Source organism: Anabrus simplex, chromosome 1 (assembly GCF_040414725.1).
Source record: "Anabrus simplex isolate iqAnaSimp1 chromosome 1, ASM4041472v1, whole genome shotgun sequence".
In the NCBI taxonomy this organism is placed as follows: domain Eukaryota; kingdom Metazoa; phylum Arthropoda; class Insecta; order Orthoptera; family Tettigoniidae; genus Anabrus; species Anabrus simplex.
In genome coordinates, this window is record NC_090265.1 from 1676581023 (window position 1) to 1676601304 (window position 20282).

The following is a 20282-nucleotide window of genomic DNA, read 5'->3' on the forward strand; positions in this document are numbered from 1 at the left end:
ACTCATAGCCGCGCTCCTCTAACCGCACGACCAACTCGCCCGGTATCTCCAGACTCATGGTAGAATATGCCATAGATGATTGTGGTATGCTTACCCTAATTATCTTTCTACTCGGTGAGGAATGTTCAACATTATTTAACTTTCCCCACTATATTTAGCTCAAATTTCTGTTCTTAGAATAAATAATACTTTTCTGTTTTTAACGTTAGTATGCTGTTAAATATCTGATGAACATTTCTATTCTTTCCGTAAGGCTTTTGTTGTACTGTACACTTCGATGCTAGAATATCGTCCCTCTTCTTCCAAAACGGCGAATGTTACAATGCTCTTTCTATCCATTATTTCCCTTAAAACTGGTCACGGCTTCCAGCCACATATTGATATTCGGTCCATCAGAACAATTTCCGTTGAGTTCATTTTCCTATGTGCGTGTGTAAAGGAAAATGAACCTTACTGTACCATACTGAAGGAATGTATGTTTACATGACATTTACCTACTCCTAGAGTGTGATGTATTTAAGGTTCATTTTCCTTTACACACGCGCATAGGAAAATTAACTCAAAGAAAGTTGTTCTGATGGACGGCATATCAAGATATAGCTGGAAGGCGTGACCAGTCTTAAGGGAAATAATGGATAGGAAGAGCATTGTTACATTCGCCGTTTTGGCAGAACAGGGACGATATAATTTTACATCTGTTGTCTATAGCAGCAATGAAGTTGTAACGTACATCAAGTATTGTAACATAATGGAATCAGTGTGCTATACATGATATCTGTTTTTCCATGCCGCTCTTTCATTGTTTTAGAGTACTAACTCTACCTCAGAGAATCTGTAGTGGAATACAATTTACTCCGTAGTACGTATGACCTCCTGTTCGCTATTTGATATCATACTTGCTAACCTGGCAGTTGTTTTATGGGCTAGTTACATGCAACTTGCAAGTTGGATTATATCACTGTTCAACGTGAGCGAGTCATCAGACAACCTGTTTATCCTTAGACAGAGAGATCAGTGATGTCTTTCAGAAAATCTTCTCTTTCAACTTCTGGAAATTGTTACTGAAATGTGCATCTCTGACAGCACTGAATTAGAATTTGCTCCATACCCATATAAATGTGATCCATCGATTTCTGCCGAAAAATACAGAGATAGAAATATACTCATCCAACTCCATTGTTTGAGATTCAAAACTGAGTAAACCTGAAAGAGATTGTTCCACGGGTTTTTCAACGTGGAGTACTCCGTCATGCTGAGAAATCGTACAAAGCAGTAAGAATCTTTAGGTTTTCTACCCAATTTGTGAATGCCCACAACAGGCCATTGGCCTCGTCAGTTGAACTGGCACGTCCTTGCAAGACGCTGCCTGCGAGTTATGGCGGTCCTCGTAGGGTACGACGCCCTCTCTTAGGCCATAAGATGTCGTCGTTGCCGGGACAAAACCTCCTATGTGATAATATTCTTGGAGATATACTGACCCGCAGCACATACATTATGAAGAGCGAGAATGCCTTGACAACGTTCACACAATATTGCACCTTAGAAGAGAGAATCTTACCGGCCAAAGTTCTAAGCTAAAATGTTTCACATAGGAGGTTTTGTCCCGGCAGCGACGATGTGTTGTGAAGATTTGATTTGTGTAGAAAATGAGCGACCGTGGCATATAAATGGAACTGTCCCAGCATTCGCCTCGTGAGGAAAATGGAAAGCTAAAGAATTCCATTCTCAGGACAGCCGAGGGTCGGACCAGCCCATAGCCTCCCGAATACAGAACTACGTAACAAAGCCGTTAAAGTCGTGGAATTTTAGCCGAAGCTAATCTGTTTTGCCAAGGTTCTTTGTCTATTTATCTATTTACACAAGTTTTCATTCTTTCCCTGAATGGGACTTCGGGCCTCCTGGACGGTAAAGCCGTCTCTCGGGCAAGGAAGATTTAATGCGGAGAAGAAGATGTTCGGAGAAGGCAAGGGAATTGGCAGTCATGGCCTACACTAGGAACTGTCCCGTCATTTGCCTTAGTGAAGGAGAATGGAAAGCTACTGAAAATCATTCTCAGGACAGCCGACGGTGGGGATCAGCCCCTCTCCGTCTCTCGAATACCCAGCTGTTGGACCACGGACCAGCAGTGGTCACTTGTAGGCCGAATCCTACTCTGTAAACGCCGACCAAACTGTCTACATAGTCCCGTATAGTTAGCAAATGAGGATTGATAACCTGTTAAAGGAAGACTGATTCTCCATGATCAAAATATATACTCCCGATGGAGGTAGAATACCAATTAAGACATTCACGGCCAGAGATAAAAAAAAATATAGCAATGCGAATCATTCATGTTTTTACTCGTATGTCATGTGAGAATGCAGCGTTCAACCTTTCACATGCCAATAGGTTCGTTAGTTGGACTGGCAGGCATGAATGACACGGAAGGTTCCAACTGATGTGTTTTTACAGTATTTCGGTCTCAAATTCTGAAATGACAAATAATACTGGATACAACTCGTCATAAACGGCAAAAGGGAACAGAAACGTGAACGTCGGCAGATAAATTAATTCTGGGCGTAGAACCTAGAACCTCCGACACTGGTTAGACATTCACTACACGAAATCTCTGATAAGCGACCTTCTAAATATCCCACGAATGAAAGCCTTCAATTTGAAATTGTTCCGAAAGGAGATGACTCCACAAGTGGGAGAACTATTAATAACGTACTACTAGCGATAATAATAATAATAATAATAATAATAATAATAATAATAATAATAATAATAATAATAATAATATATGGTAAACGAAACGACAATGAAAATTATTGCCCATTTCCCGTCCACGTTTTTCTAGCAACGAATTATTTCTTTTACATAATAGTTTGACATATCGATGGCATACTTCAAAAAATTCTTATCTCCCAATGCACTTCCTAACCATTTTCTTCCTTAAGACTGGTCACGCCTCCTAGCCACATATGGAAGTAGAGTCCATCAGAAAAATTTTGCGTTGTATTCATTTTGGTATGCTGGTGTGTAGAGGAAAATGAACCTTAAATACATTAAACTGTAGGAGTGCTTAAATTCGCCATGAAAACAACATCCCTACAATGCGGTGTGATAAGGTCCATTTTCCTTTACCAGTAGCACAGGAAAATGAACACTACGAAAAAGTTTCTGATGGATTGCACATAAATATGTGTCTGGGAGGAGTGACCAGTCTTAAGGAATATAATGGATAGGAAGAGCGTTGGTACATACGAGGTTTTAGAAGTAAGCCGACGATATTCAGTGCTGTGTTAATTCCTGCAACTATAATTCTCACAACATAGGATAAGATTACTTCCAGTCATACGGAGTGGGGCGTCAGAATAGACTAGGTTTTGTTTCACGTTAAAGAACAATGAGAGGAGCACTTTAATGAGACACCAAGTAACAGACCAATGTTAGCAGTCGCTGACAAGTTCCGCCGTAAGAAATCAGTTTTATATCAATAAAAGTGTACAGCAGGCTGCACAAGAACGTCACCACAAATGAGAATCATGGATCACTTCTCCAACAAGTGTTTCAGTCCTCATAAGCGCAGTGTTGGTCAAATATTACTGACAGTCAGTTTGAGCGATAGGTCTGTTTGACAGATGTTTAAAGAAATGGGTGAATTAGGATCCTTTATTCAAGTTGCTCAAGTTCAAGGCACGGGTTAAATATCTAAATTCAGACTGGTCAGATCCATAGTCTTCCGCATTGCCACCAACGGGTGCAAAACATGGACACTAAAGAAATCTGACAAGAGAAGGATCGATGCTTTTGAGCTTTGGTGTTGGCGACGTATACTGCGAAAACCATAGACTGTCAGAATCAGTAATAAGAGCATCTTATACGACATGAAGCCAACTTGTCCCTCCAACGACAGTGGAACAAGCCAGGTGGAGCTACACACCACACCACCGGGGAGTAACTTACCCTTCACCAACGACACGTTGAAGATCGCCTAGTTTCTCCATTCCCTTATCTTTCCAGCTCCAGGATTTCATGGCATCAACTTGTCGAAAGAATCCGTTTTTTATCCCGAAGACCCACATAAAAATATTCTCGAATTCCGCAAGAAGTTTTTTGTGATCTTGCAGTAGCCTCTGTTCATTAAATGTTCAATCATTTTCAGAAACGTTATGAAAAATGTGTGGCACGTGATGGTACACGTTGTGTACACAACTGTACCAACACAATTATTGATATTTCACTCTCGTTTGTGTGGCGCGTATAGGAGTAATAGTCATCAATTCTGATTGGATAGATACCCAGAGTTTTCACCGTATAACTTATTCTGAAAACTGTGAAGTTTGGCACGGAGCAGGGTGTGCAGGTCAGACAGACTTGCCGCCGCCCAGTCCGACTCGAATCTTCACAAACAATACTGGAGCCTAGGTAGAAGGAGAGGACCAACTTCCAAATCTCTTTAGGGAGAAACTTTATTGGGGCATTCAGGAGTTTAGCGACTCACCCGCCTTACTGCACCTCACCGCGATATCAGCCCTATGTCATAATAATAGAACAATAAGACTTCCAAACTCTCATATTTCATCACATAGAGAAATAGGCCTGCGATGCTTAGGTTTGATGACTGTATCATGATAATAATTTGACACACAGGAAGTTCTTTCTGTCTTTGTACAAAGCAACAAACTTAACCGTGTATATACACAAATATTTTTGTTACTCACACCACATACGCACTGGAGAGGGGTGTAATAGTCGCAAGAATTTTACTATGTTATCAGTAATTAAACTGTCAATATTGAATTGCTTTTAGGACTGTCGTCCAAGTGACAGACTCCCTATAAATTGTTTACTTACCCATTTCTTAAATGATTTCAAATAACTTGGAACTTTGTGAACATTTCCCCAGATAAATTCGTCGCTGTTCCGGAATTGCTATTCCTATCAATTATTTTCATTAAAAGTGGTCACGCCTTCCAGCCACGTATGGATATTTAGTGCATACGAACAATACCTTACCGTACCGCACTCCAAGAATGTATTTTGAATGACTTATTTACGCACTCCCACTGTATAATGTACTTAACCTTCAATTTCCTTTACACATTAGCATACGAAAATTATCACAACGAAAATTGTTCTGATGTACGGCATATCCATATGTGGCTGGGAGGCTTGGCCGATCTTAAGGGAAATAATGGATAGGAAGACCATTGTGAGATATGACCTTTTGCCCGACGAGCGACGAATTATTCCACTTGCTAATTCCTCTTCCTGTTAGTGGATATCGATGGCTTACTTCTAAAACCTCGTATCTCCCATTGCAATTCCTATCCATTTTCTTCCTTAAGACTGGTCACGCCTCCCAGCCGCACATGGATGTACAGTCCATCAGTCGATTTTCGTTGTGTTCATTTTCCTATGCTGGTGTGTAAAGGAAAATGAACCTTTAATACATTCAACTGTTGGAGTGCTTAAATTCGCCATTAAAACAACGTCCCTACAATACGGTATGCTAAGGTCCTTCTTCCTTTACACGGTAGCACAGGAAATTTAATACTACGAAAAAGGTTCTCATGGAGTGCATATCGTCACTTCACCGGTAAAACGTTGTATTCCACAAAGCTCTTCCTGTCGATTATTCTCCTTAAGGCTGATCACGCCTCCCAGCCACGTATGGATATGCAGTCCATCAGAACAAATTTTGTTGTGTTAATTTTCCTATGCACATGTGTAAAGGAAAATTAACCTTATTGTACTATATGAATGTATGTTTACATTACGTATTTACGCACTCCTGGTGTATAATGCATGCAAGGTTCATTTTCGTTTACTGGTCGGCATATTAAAACGAACACAACGAAATTTGTTCTCATGTACTACGTATCCATACGTGGCTGGGAGGCGTGACCAGTCTTAAGGAGAATAACAGATAGGAAGAGTATTGTGGAATACAACATTTTATCGGTGAAGCGACGATATAAATATGTGATTGGGAGGCGTGACCAGTCTTAAGGTGTGTAATGGGTAGGAAGAGCATTGTAACATACTAGGTTTTAGAAATAAGGCGATGATATTTGCTCTAATATATCTTACCGAATTCCAACTTTATATCTTCATATTATGATCGTGCCTTCTTTTTAAAACTCAGTTCAAGCTCATTCATATACTATAGTCATTCCACGCCATCACTCCACTGATAGCTAAGAACACGTCGTCCCTTTACTCCGAAGCTTTCTCAGCTCAAAATCTGCAACATTTTCGCTGCGCTACTCTTTTGTCAGAAATCACCGAGGAAATACCATGCTGCTTTCGTTTGTCACATTTTCAGTTACCGAATTAAGTATTCCTAGTGAGGTTCCAGTAACGCGAATCGTGATTCATATGTGTGTTGGCGTACTTTACTTTTATAGGTGAAGTCATCAAAACAATAATATTATACCGGATGATAATAGTGGGAAATTATACCATTTTTAATATTTACACCATCAGCAATATTTAACGAAGTAATTGCAAATATAATGAAATATTTTGTGTATAAAATAATAGGATGATAATTGTATGAGATAAACATTAATAGGGATATTACTTCAAAACGCGTGTAGGCTTATTACGTACAAATCTTCTCAGCAGATAAAGAACATAAGGTGAAGATTGTACCTTCGCCTAAATGCCAACGTCAACTGAGATGTTAAGTAGCATGCGGGCAAGCTGGCAGTATAAGCATCTTTCTTAAATTAAGTGACTTCATTGAAAATATAGGAATGTATGTTCTTTTTCTAACTTGTTATCTTCATAGCTGAGAAATCATATGGCCTAGTTTCATTTCCATTTCAGCCAAACTACTGATTCGCTGGAAGAAATCAGTAGAAGTTTTCTGGTGAATCATTTAATCTGATCCAACCTCGAATTTTGTATTTTACCTCTGCTTCGATCTCCATCCACCTTTCCTTGGAGAACTCGTTCTGAAGGAACAAAACTTCGAAATGCAGGAAACACTTATTCATCACGCATTTAGAAGAAATGCCAAACACTGAAGTTAGTAAAAAAGTGGTAAATCACTCGAAAAAATATTATTATCAAACCGACTTTCAGGTTATAAATGGTTACGTTACGCACATGGTAAAATAAAACAAAATTACAGAATTATTTCCTCTTTAACAATGACTACCATCACAGATCCAGCTACTTATTGTTTGTCCCAACACACTACCTACAAAGTTATCAATTGATCAAACTCAACTATGTATAAAAATGAAAGAACGACAAAGATGGAAAATAAAATATATTACCGGCTGAAGAATCGAATCCGCATTCGTAACTCAAGTCTCACACACATACGCTGAGTGTCAGCACGCACACTGCCAAAGCAAAAACGGACGTCAGAATGGCAAACAATTAGGTCCGTAAAATAAAATACTGAAGTTCATTGATCTCAAACTCGCATGGCGAGCTCCAGTAAATAGTCAATCACCGCTAGCTCAGTACCCAATGTTGGAAAACCCTCATGTTCGTGCCATTAGTTATTCAAGTCTAGCAAAAACATATAATCTAAGACTTGAATATGTAAGCTGACATCCCAGACCTATCGTCGGGCCTACTTAATGTCTACATACCCTAACACTAACCTCTATGTACACATACCTTCCTAATTCTATCGTTGAGCGTGAACTAGGACATCTCATCATCAGTATACTCCTAGGATAACATGTGACGTCCTAAATCTATTGTCGAGCGGAAACTGGATCGTATACGCTTCCCCTAGCATATCAGGAGAAATCGTAACTTCAAACAAACTCTGATATTTTTAGCTGTAAATCTGGTCGAAACTAATAACACACAACGAAACAAATCTTGCCACAGAAAGAACACAAGTCGGGAAAATGAAACAAGTCCCCATCTTGTTACTAAAACCTGAACTTGAAAATAAATATCGCGTGGCGAACAATCCACAACTCAAAGACGATCTCAGCATGCCCAATGAAGTTTAGAAAAGAAACATGACTTCCAACACACGTGTGACACTAGTTGACTATCGCTCAACAATAATGATCACCACCGCAAAAATCCACTCTGCAGTTTTAGGGTGAAGCCCTCAAATCGCCTACGTAATTTTCCAAATATTCACATCCATGACCATCCAGTGAAACGAAACCTAATGAATCTACACAGCCAAACATATCGCTTTAATAACGTCCAATATCTCATCCCACAATGTTTCCGATTTAATGATAAATTACCGCCTTGTAATTTATGAACTTTACTGATTGGAAACTTGTCATTACAGTCAAACAGTGCCAACCGCGTATTCAAAATGCTCTTCTATCCTTGAGATCATATTATTCTAATATTCATTATACTGACTTTACGTAACTAGTCATGTGATTCTTTTTCTTTTACTACCATGATTTACAATCTCCACCATAAATAGTTTTTTTTTCACTTGGGATCTTACTTGAAATCTACTGTTCCTCACACAATAATCACCTCGAACGAACCTTCTCCAGGTCTCAGCTTTCGGATTGTTAGCGGAATATACTACAGCCTGCCACATAAATCTCACATTTTATATACAGCCTGTCTCAAAAATTCTTCCTCGGCAAATATAGCCCGTCTCAAGAATTCATTCTCATCGCCTTCTCAGGGCGGTATTATATGAAATATCCAGGCTTTCTCTGCCTTCAACATGTCTACAACTCTTATCTCCACATATATAAATTCTTCGCTCTCAATCCATTTTCTTATATTTCCAGACTTATTCAATGCTCAATCCTCTCGTGCCAAACAACATTTATAAAAATGTATTTTCATTTTATTGTTAGTACAACTTTCGGACCTCGAGAATACAACACACCGTGATTTTCCATATCATCGACATACACGATGTCACAAAATTTTACTTCCCATGAATAAAACATAACTTTATCGGATTTCACTGGAATTTTCTAGACACCCGAAAAACCTTGTAGAACATACTTGTTAAATCCACTTTTAACATAGGAAAATTTTATCCCGCGGTAGACATTATTATTATTATTATTATTATTATTATTATTATTATTATTATTATTATTATTATTATTATTATTATTATTATTTCGACAAAATTTTCCTGAATTAAAACGATATTCGAAATTAAGACATTCGCCATGACTGCGTTATCGTTATCACCTTCCTAATTTTCCTCAACCGAGCTCGATAGCTGCAGTCGCTTAAGTGCGGCCAGTATCCAGTATTCGGGAGATAGTAGGTTCGAACCCCACTATCGGCAGCCCTGAAAATGGTTTTCCGTGGTTTCCCATTTTCACACCAGGCAAATGCTGGGGCTGTACCTTAATTAAGGCCACGGCCACTTCCTTCCCACTCCTAGCCCTTCCCTGTCCCATCGTCACCATAAGACCTATCTGTGTCGGTGCGACGTTAAGCAAATAGCAAGAAAAAACTTTTCCTCAATTCGGACAATATCTCAAAGAATATTAACACAATACTTAAACTTTGCATTTTATAGTTTCTTGATGTGAATTTTACAACACTAAAGATTTTCACACGCTGACCAGAAATATAATACCTTCGCCTTAGCATTACAAAGTATCAACCCAACACGCGCAATGAAAATTGGTAGGGACAAACAATAATCTAACTACAACATTGATACAAAAATATTCACAGACCTGTGATCGTAGCCATCGTCCTGGATTCTGGCTGCATCTAACCAGCAGACCTCGTTTATTTAGCCTTCCATGGCTAAATTTACCATCATCTTCTCATACATACAACTTAACTTACACAACACTTTCCAACGCACTTTCAAACGTTTAGCAGGCGACGAACACTCTGCTCAAATGACCACATCTACTGCGTTCGCATGTCCGCTGCTTCTTTTCACCCTACTGAAAATCCAGGTGTTCCAACAGATATGAAACCAGACCCTGTAGCTCACATCCAGACTCTAACAAATATTATACGCACACACTGAATACAAAGAGAAACTCAATTACTTATTCACCCAAATATCTAAACCTTCAAAGTTCCCATCAGCGGCAGCTCAGAAAATTTCTATCATCTTCCATTTAACAGTATATTTGAACCATAGACACGAACATGTAATAAGTTATTTGGAGACCAAATTTTCACACTTTTCTGCTGACGAGTGACGCGGGCTCCGCTGCTCCAGTAACCAGACACAGAGTGTGTAATGTTCGAAGGGAGATTTCTTTTATACTCTATGGGGTGACGCTACTCACACCATGAAGCTTGATTGCACAATCTGCTAATTCCGCATTCAATAGACCAATTTTCCTGAAATTTGTTTCATAACTTCGGACAGACTTACGATTTATTACGGTGTTAATTTCATATTTTTACCATACTTACAACAGGCGAAATAAATTATTTCTGCCCGGACGTTTCGCGGGTTTTCTTCATCCATCGACCTTGGCACGTGTCGTTAGTTCGGGAGCCGGGCGCAAATTCTTCTCTAGGCTTAACTGCATTTATTTTTACCCTGGTGGTTCTGTCTTCCCATAGGGTTTAAGAATAATTTAGATTCTTTATTTCTGGATTTACTGTGTTGCCAAAATCTCTCGTTACGAAGAATTCCTTGAATTTGAAAAATTGTTGGAAATTCGAAGTCCACCGAAGTGTCCCGGCGTTTCACGACTTCGTAGCTTGCTTGACGCGGGGCGCTCGCTCCCACAAAACAGAGAGGCTCTTGAAATGCAAACATAACTGCTCTCAAAAAGTAGCTTGTAGCTGAAATAAATATTGCAAAAATAAAATATAACTTTCCCATCGTAGAATTATGGGTTCAGTACAGAGTACCATATCCGAAATATTCATTCTATAATATGTGTCAGTTTGTATTTCTAATTCACTTGATATGGAAAAAATGTTTACTTATGCTGCATTGCTCTTGTTTTAATGTTTAGTTTCGAAATCCACTCATTCACTTCAATATGTTTCAATAGTTGTGTACAGTACTATTTGTTACTTAATAATACTCATATATCGTCGCTGTTCGGGAAACGGTTTTATCTCACAATGCTCTTCCTATCCATTATTTTCCTTAGGACTTGCCACGCCTACCAGCCACATGTGGATCATCAGAACAATTTTCGTATGCTGGTGTTTAAAGATAAATGAACCTTAAGTACATTATACTGTAGGAGTGCGTAAATAAGTCATTCAAACATATATTCCTAGATTGCGGTACAGTAAGATTCATTTTCCTTTACACGTAAGCAAAGAAAAAGGAACACAACAATTACTGATCTGTTGGACTAAATATCCATTTGTGGCTGGGAGGTGTGACCAGACTTAAGGAAAATAATGAATAGGAAGGACATTGTGCGATATAACCTTTTGCTCGAACAGCGGCGATATATCTTTGTAGGCAATGAAAGCCTCATCATTCCACTCACGAGAAAACCACGTTTTTCCATCTGTCGTGTGAAGACCTGCCACGTTGCCTGAGAAGGGAATGGATGACTCCAAAGGTCGAATAATTGGGCTATCATTAAGCAATTAAAGTGCTATGAACAGTTTTCCGGCCATTCCTCACCGCTCAGTTTTGGACTTCTGTCAAATTTATTCCGAAGGAGTTGCGAGGTTTCCTTTGCGCAGCGACAGTTAGATTATGTATAATACATTATTGGAGTTATTGGGAGAACAGGTGGTGTAGCGGCTTAGCTGATTGCCTGTCATCCCTGTGACCGTGGTTTGATTCCTTGTGTTGTTGGGGTGGAATTTTCAATTGAAACTCCCGTGGTATCAGGAAGGGCATGTGAACATGAATCCCCGGCCATAACGCTTTCATGCCTCATTGCATGCTGGGGGCCCGAACAATCCGGATAAGCTGCGGAAGATCACGATTTGTATTATTATTATTATTATTATTATTTATTATCCAGCAACAATCATTTTTATTTATGGTATAATCGCAATATACTCGTACCTTGGAGCTACAAAGGTAAAACAATTGGATTTTGGGTGTACACCAACCTAAAAGTATGAATGCCACTGCTCTATGGGACTGAATACTGGCCAACTATGAGGAGCTATGCTCATATGCACGACACAGTGGAAATGCGGATGCTGAGATGGTCTATGCGAGCCTTTTGGCTTGATTATATAGGTATGAAATGATACCGTATGGAACGCAGTCAAAACCAATCCCGCTTCAATCAGGATGACACAGGGGAATGTGATGTGTGGTTTCATCAGGGCAGACAGACTTTGTTATGAAACTGACAGTTCGCCCCAGTCCAGAAGGAAGAAAACTGAAACAACTGTCAAGAAGTGATGGAGGCATTCCTTGCAGGCTTTAAGAGGCAGTTCTGCAGATGATGCCCACTGGACGAAATAGATGGCGAGTTACAAATAATAATAATAATAATAATAATAATAATAATAATAATAATAATAATAATAATAATAATAATAATAATAATAATAATAATAATAATAATTTGAATAAGATTAATGTGAGGTAATTATAATAACTTTGGCAGTGTCTATAGAAGCAGAAGTTCCTGAAATTTTGTCCAGCATTGTAAGTTTTAGGGTCTGTACACACCAACACAAAGCTGTCGTCTTCGAACATTTTCAAATACCACCACACGTTTCCTTTTCTATATTATACCAGTCCTAAAAATGTTCCGAATATAGTTCCTTCTCGTCATTTTCCCTTAACACCCCGCTCCCTACTACGTAGGATATGATGCAGAATAAATTACTTTCCGTTTAGTAACCTTGTACTGTTCGTATAAGATTATTCTGCGTAACGCAGTCCCTTCTGCTTACTTTTCCTTCAGTACTCTGCACCCTCGACACAGACTATTCCGTAAAATGCAGTTCCTTCTGTTGACATTTCTTTTAAAATCCTGCACACTTTGTAAAGGACTATTCCGCGTAACACAATTCATTCTATTCACTTTTCCATTACTCTCTAGCACCCTTCGTAGTAGGCTATTTCGCGTAACACGGTTCTGTCTGGTCAATTTCTTTACCACACTACACCCTTCGTGATAGACTGTCCCGCGTAACATTGTTCATTCTCTTCACTTTTCTGCTCCTATCCTATACCGTTCGTAATAGGCCATCCTGCATAATATAGTTCTTTCTCTTCATTTTTCCTTTACTAACCTGTACCTTTTTGATCACTCCAGTAATTTTGTCAGTTTTCAGAGACGCAGAGTTGTCTAGCTATCCCATAGAACACAGTTCCTTCTGATGATCATTCCTTTACTACCCTTGACTCACCTTAATAGATTGTCCCACTCAACTCCGTTCCTTCTAGTGCTAGGGTTCTCATTTGTACCGTTTTTTCTAGGACATACCCAATTATTTTACGAACATGTCCTTGTGTCTCGACTTTTCTCCAAATGTCCCAATTTCCAAGCGTCCATGGATTAGGGAAGTGCGTTCCGCGTTAAATATGTGGTTGAATTTTACTGTGAAATGAAGGGCTTATATAACATGAAAAACTTCAAAACTAAGCAGTAAATTTCTATTTCACTTGCACTAAATAAATGCAATAGCTTTGTATACTATTTTCCAAGCTTCTCTGGATTATGAATTGGATCACTTTGAAGAGAAAGTAGCCTGTGAAGCTATTTGTTCATGAAAGGTTGATCATCAAATTTTACTTTTAATGAAGAGAACTAGTTTGATGAATTTCCTGTAAAGACATAGCTTGAAAGCTAATTTGAAGTGCGAAGTGAGTTAAAAAAATCAAAGTGTGAGTTCAAAATCGTGCGAAGTTTTCATTCATTTTGAAAAGCGATATGTACATAGTAGAAGGCTGAAATGCTTAGTGAATTTTGTTGTCACAGCCTGGAACGTGCTTTTGTCTAATGAATGATTACGACTGCGGAAAAATGAGAGAAAATGAAGACCGTGAAAGATTTAACAATTATAAAAGTACATTTATGACTTGTTTTGTGTTCAGCTCCATGCCCAAATACAAAGTGAAAAAAATCTTCATTAGGTTCATAAAATACTGAATTCTCGACCACACATCCCTTCAGGTTAATTAATAACGGATTTAAGGATCTTTATCCAGGAAATACACTTAGGAAGAAGAGAAAGAAGGTGTCATAAGATAAGCCTGAAGCAGAGGAGAGGTGGGAGAAATGTGAAGCCCTGCGATCCCTCTAGCGCTTGGTGTTATTCAGATCTTTAGAAGTCGTGCTCTTTTGTTGCTCTGTGCACATGAGAGCCTTCTCGAGTGCCTCATATGCTGCAGTGTGAGAGATGGATAGAGGGTTGAGTGGTTCGGGCTTTACAATTTCCGGCATTAAAGCTCTCTATATGACTTCGATGTGATGCAAGAATGTACGAAGTTCATGACTCTGTAGCGTTATAAAGAACTTACGGGCTACATCTCCGTTATTAAAGAACTACTTCACTCTCCCAGACGATGCTGTATCGATTTAGTTTTTCAATGTTACTTGAAAGTTTTCCTACAGAATTTTATCAAATAATATACAAATACAGATATACAACACTAAGTTACTGAAGAGATAAAAAGAGAAGAGCACATATCGCCGTTGCCGGGACGAAACCTCCTATGTGATATACTGACCCGCAGCACAATACAGTATGAAGAGCGACAATGCCTTGACAATATTTACACAATATTGCACATTAGGTGACAGAACCTTACCGGCCAAAGTTCTAAGCTAAAATATTTCACATAGGAGGTTTTGTCCCGGCAGCGACGATATATTTCATAAGTTCTCAACTCCGTCAAAACTAACACAAGAGTAAGAAAATAAGTCATTTTGCTGAAAACCGAATTAATTAGGTAACAGCTAGAAATAAAGCATTTCGTCCCTGTTCTGCCAAAACGGCTAATGTTACAATGCTCTTCCTATCCATTATATCCCTTAAAACTGGTCACGCCTTCCACCCACATATTGATATTCGGTCCATCAAAACAATTTCCGTTGAGTTCATTTTCCTATGTGCGATTGTAAAGGATAATGAACCTTACTGTACCATACTGAAGGAATGTATGTTTGCATGACATTTACCCACTCCTAGAGTGTGATGTATTTAAGGTTCATTTTCCTTTACACACGCGCATAGGAAAATGAACTCAACGGAAATTGTTCTGATGGATCGCATATCAATATATAGCTGGAAGGCGTGACCAGTCTTAAGGGAAATAATGGATAGGAAGAGCATTGTAACCTTCGCCGTTTTGGCAGAACAGGGACGATTTAATTGATAACAGAACGATGTATTTTGTTCCTTAAGTAACATCAACACATCGTCGTTGCTGGGACAAAACCTCCTATGTGATAATATATTTTGGAGATATACTGACCCGCAGCACATACATTATGAAGAGCGAGAATGCCTTGACCATATTCACACAATATTGCACCCTAGATGACAGAACCTTACCGGCCAAAGTTCTAAGCTAAAATATTTCACATAGGAGGTTTTGTCCCGGCAGCGACGATATTCTATAAAATCACTGGTCTCATGCGTATATAATTTAAATATTGTTTACGCTGAGTGATAGAATGGGCGAGTAATATGAACAAGTGTAAAACTACACTGCTCTTTGTAGAAAGTGAAACACTCAGAAGCAATGGTCTGAAACACGCCAAAATCAGAGGACGTGTAGAACACTGAAACCATAATAAGTGTTAAAAATTGCAGAGAAATGGCGTGCACGTAGGCCCAGCAGTGCCCTTCTGTGTGTGACCGGTCAGGGCAGTGCTACGCAAAGCTCAGTCAGTGCGGAGCCGTCATACGAAGTGGAAACGTGTACATAAGTGCCACTATGTCTCGCCGACATCACAGAAGGGAATATCAGCATGTGGGTGCGTGCGAACGAGGCAGAATGATAGGGCTCCGGGAGATGGGTCTGTCGCACCGTGATATTGCGGCTCGTACAGGGTACGCTGCTTCATCGGTGAGGCGTATGTGGAACCAGTGGAAAGAAGAGGGCTTTACACAGCGCCGACAGGGTACTGAACGACACAATGTGAACACAGCGCGAGATGACCGCTATCTTGTCCGCTTGGCCGTAACGGACAGAACAGTTTCGTCCACGGTGTTGGCTCGACGTTGGAGCACTGCAGCGGTTGTGGGGATGTCTACATCGACGGTTCGACGTTGTCTTCCGAGGGCTGGACTGGTGGCACGCATGCCATTGCGCCGGCTTCCATTGACGAGCAACCACTAACGCCATAGACTGCAATGGGCATCTGAACACCGGCACTGGCGTGCTGAGTGGCAAAATGTAGTGTTTTCGGACGAGTCCCGCTTCAACGTGTCCTACAGTGATGGTGGTATACGCATTAGACGCCGCAGTGGTGAGCGGCATAGCGGACAAACGCCAAGTGTGATAGTTTGGGGCGCTATTGCCTATAACATGCGATCTTGCCTCCTACGTCTTGAGGGTAATCTGAACAGCTACCGCTACATCAGGGGGGTTTGACAGCCCGAAGCATTGCCCCTCCTGCAGGTCGTTCCAGACGCCATATTCCAGCAGTACAATGCCTGGCCGCATGTGGCGAGGAATGTGCAAGCCTTCTTCGAAGAACTACGGATACCACTGCTTCCCTGGCCTGCCCGTTCACCGGATATGTCACCCATTGAACATGTCTGGGATATGGTCGGTCGGCACCTTGTTCGTTCAGGTCCTCCTGCAGCCACTGTTGATGATTTATGGACGCGCCTACAAACCGCGTGGCAGAGTATTCCCCAGCAACATATTCAGGTGCTTTTGATTCCATGCCACGATGTCTAATGGCTCTGATTGCAGCGCGTTGTGGCACTACGCCGTACTGAATTTCCACGGACACCGTACATGTACAGTTCTGTAATTGTGATCATTTGTGTCTTGCCATGTCCCTAATATGTGGAAGAAATTGCATTGTGACCAAAGCTCTCAGTCTTGGTGTTTCACTTTCTACAAACAGCAGTGTATTTTAACATTCTTCGAAACTCTTGGACATGTGCCCATACATGAATTGCTGATGAATGCAAGACATCACAAAGTGAGATGTGCATTGGCCGGATCCCTGAGATCATTAGGATGGGAAACCCATGAAGAAGTACGCTGTGAGTCCTCCAAAGGATCCTTTAGACGAGCGATATTATCACCGCACTAAACAGGAGCACCGGAAAAGCTGTTAAATTAGATCCAACAATTCACTTTGAACGGGATCAACATCAGGCATCTACAGTCAACCAGGAGAAGAAGTCTATCTACGAACCCCGTCTACCGCACCACTTCGATCACTACTATGATCCTTGAAAAACTGGTGAATAATAGGACTATAGTTTGGAAGTACGGGTAATGTGGCACTGTTCACCAGGAAACACATGGAAAGCCTAGGATTGTCTTTAACTTTTCTAAATGACGTCGCCTTAAACATTATTAATAGTTCACTAAAAATGCTCCGTCACCAATTATATTTGACGTAATAGGGAGTCAATCTTCAACTAAACTATGCATATTCGTAAGGCGTGATCAAATGTTTCAGTATGAGGGCGTTGCTGCAGCCGACAAGCAACGTAGTGCGACTGCGTTGCCGGTATATAAGCACGGACATGTAGGCAAAGGGATTAGTGTGGCAATCGCGTCGAGGTGCGTGCGTTAAATGCGGCTGCGTGAACTATGGCGGCGTTATAATCAAATTCGTCCAAACACGACCAACATGCTGTTATTCTGTTACAGGCAGCAAAAAGGACAAAGGACAAACAGAATGAAGACTGTATATGGGACAGCGTGTCTGCCGAATGTCTGTGGAATGGTACACCAAGTTCCGTGCGGGTCGCACAAGACGCCGGTCGATCTGGGAGGCCAGCCGCATCCATTATGGGCAACAACAAGCGGGCGGTGTATTGGGCCAATAGTCCTAATCTCTCCCCATGCGATTATCACGCCTTTGGTCTCCTCAAAAAGGCTGGGGTGGGATCTTTAATTCAAATCCCATGGTGTCAGAGAGGGCATGCGGCCATAAATCCCTAGCCACAACACTTTCATGCCTCAGTGCGTACAGGGACCTCGAGCAAGCGGGATAAGCTGTGGAAGATTATTATTATTATTATTATTATTATTATTATTATTATTATTATTATTATTATTATTATTATTATTATTATTATTTAGCATCCAGCAACAATCACTTCTTATTTATGATATAATCGCAATATAAAATATACTCGTATTTTAGGGGTACGAATGTAAAATATAAAAAAATTTTGGTGTTATGCCAAACCAAAAGTTTGAATACCACTGATCTATGGGATTGAATTCTTACCAACTGGGAGGAGGTACAAGGAGATGCAACAAAAAGTGGATGCGGATACTGAGATGGTCTATGTGAGTCTTTCGGCTTGATCGTATGGATATGAAATGTTACCGTATGGAACACAGTCAAAAACAATGCCGCTTCAGGCAGGATAACACAGGCGAAGGTGATGTGTGGTTTGGTCAGGGCAGACACAGGTATTGTTGTGACATTTGGCATTTGTGGTATTTGAGCCGTCTGATATTCATACACTATGTTGTTGTTTGAGTCATCACTCCATAGACTGGTTTGATGCAGCTCTCCATGCCACTCTATCCTGCGCTAACCTTTTCATTTCTACGTAACTATTGCATCCTACATCTGCTCTAATCTGCTTGTCATATTCATACCTTGGTCTACCCCTACCGTTCTTACCACCTACACTTCCTTCAAAAACCAACTGAACAAGTCCTGGGTGTCTTAAGACGTGTCCTATCATTCTATTTCTTCATTTCGTCAAATTTCGCCAAATCGATCCCCTCTCTCCAATTCGATTCAGTATCTCTTCATTCGTGATTCGATCTATCCATCTCACCTTCAGCATTCTCCTGTAAAACCACATTTCAAAAGCTTCTTTTCTCTTTCTTTCTGAGCTAGTTATCGTCCATATTTCACTTCCATACAATGCCTCGCTCCACACGAAAGTCTTCAAAAACATCTTTCTAATTCCGATATCAATGTTTGAAGTGAGCAAATTTCTTTTCTTAAGAAAGCTCTTCCTTGCTAGTGCTGGTCTGCATTTTATGTCCTCCTTACTTCTGCCATCGTTAGTTATTTTACTACCCAAATAACAATATCCATCTACTTCCTTTAAGACTTCATTTCCTAATCTAATATTTCCTACATCACCTGCCTTCGTTCGACTGCACTCCATTACTTTTGTTTTGGACTTATTTATTTTCATCTTGTACTCCTTACACAAGACTTCATCCATACAATTCAGCAACTTCTCGAGATCCTCTGCATTCTCAGATAAAATAACAATATCATCGGCAAATCTCAAGGTTTTGATTTCCTCTCTTTGGACTGTGATTCCATTTCCAAATTTCTCTTTTATTTCCTTTACTGCCTGTTCTATGTAAACATTGAAAAGGAGAGGGGACAAACTGCAGCCTTGCCTCACTCCTTTCTGGATTGCTGCTTCTTTTTCAAAGCCCTCGATTCTTATCACTGCAGACTGATTTTTATACAGATTGTAGATAATTCTTCGTTCTCGGTATCTGATCTCTATCATCTTCAGAATCATAAGTAGCTTGGTCCAATCAACATTATCGAATGCCTTTTCTAGATCTACGAATGCCATGTATGTGGGCTTGTCCTTCTTGATTCGATCCTCTAAGATCAGACGTAAAGTCTGTATTGCTTCACGTGTGCCTACATTTCTTCTGAAGCCAAATTGATCTTCTCCCAACTCAGCTTCTACTTGTTTTTCCATTCTTCTGTAAATAATACGTGTTAAAATTTTGCAGGCATGAGATACTAAACTAATGGTGCGGTAGTTTTCACACCTGTCAGCACCGGCTTTCTTGGGAATAGGTATAACAACATTCTTCCGAAAATCGGATGGGACTTCTCCTGTCTCATACATCTTGCACACTAAATGAAATAACCTTGCCATGCTGATTTCTCCTAAGGCAGTCAGTAATTCAGAGGGAATGTCATCAATTCCAGGTGCCTTGTTCCTATTGAGGCCACTCACAGCTCTGTCAAACTCTGACCTCAAAATTGGGTCTCCCATTTCATCAGCATCAACAGCCTCTTCATGTTCCAGAACCAAATTATCTACATCGTTACCTTGATACAACTGTTGGATATGCTCCTGCCATCTTTCTGCTTTGTCTTCTTTCCCTAGAAGTGGTTTTCCATCTGAGCTCTTAATATTCATACACCTAGATTTCCTTTCTCCAAAGGTTTCCTTGATTTTCATGTATGCAGCATCTACCTTACCCAGGACCATACAGCCTTCGACATCCTTGCACTTCT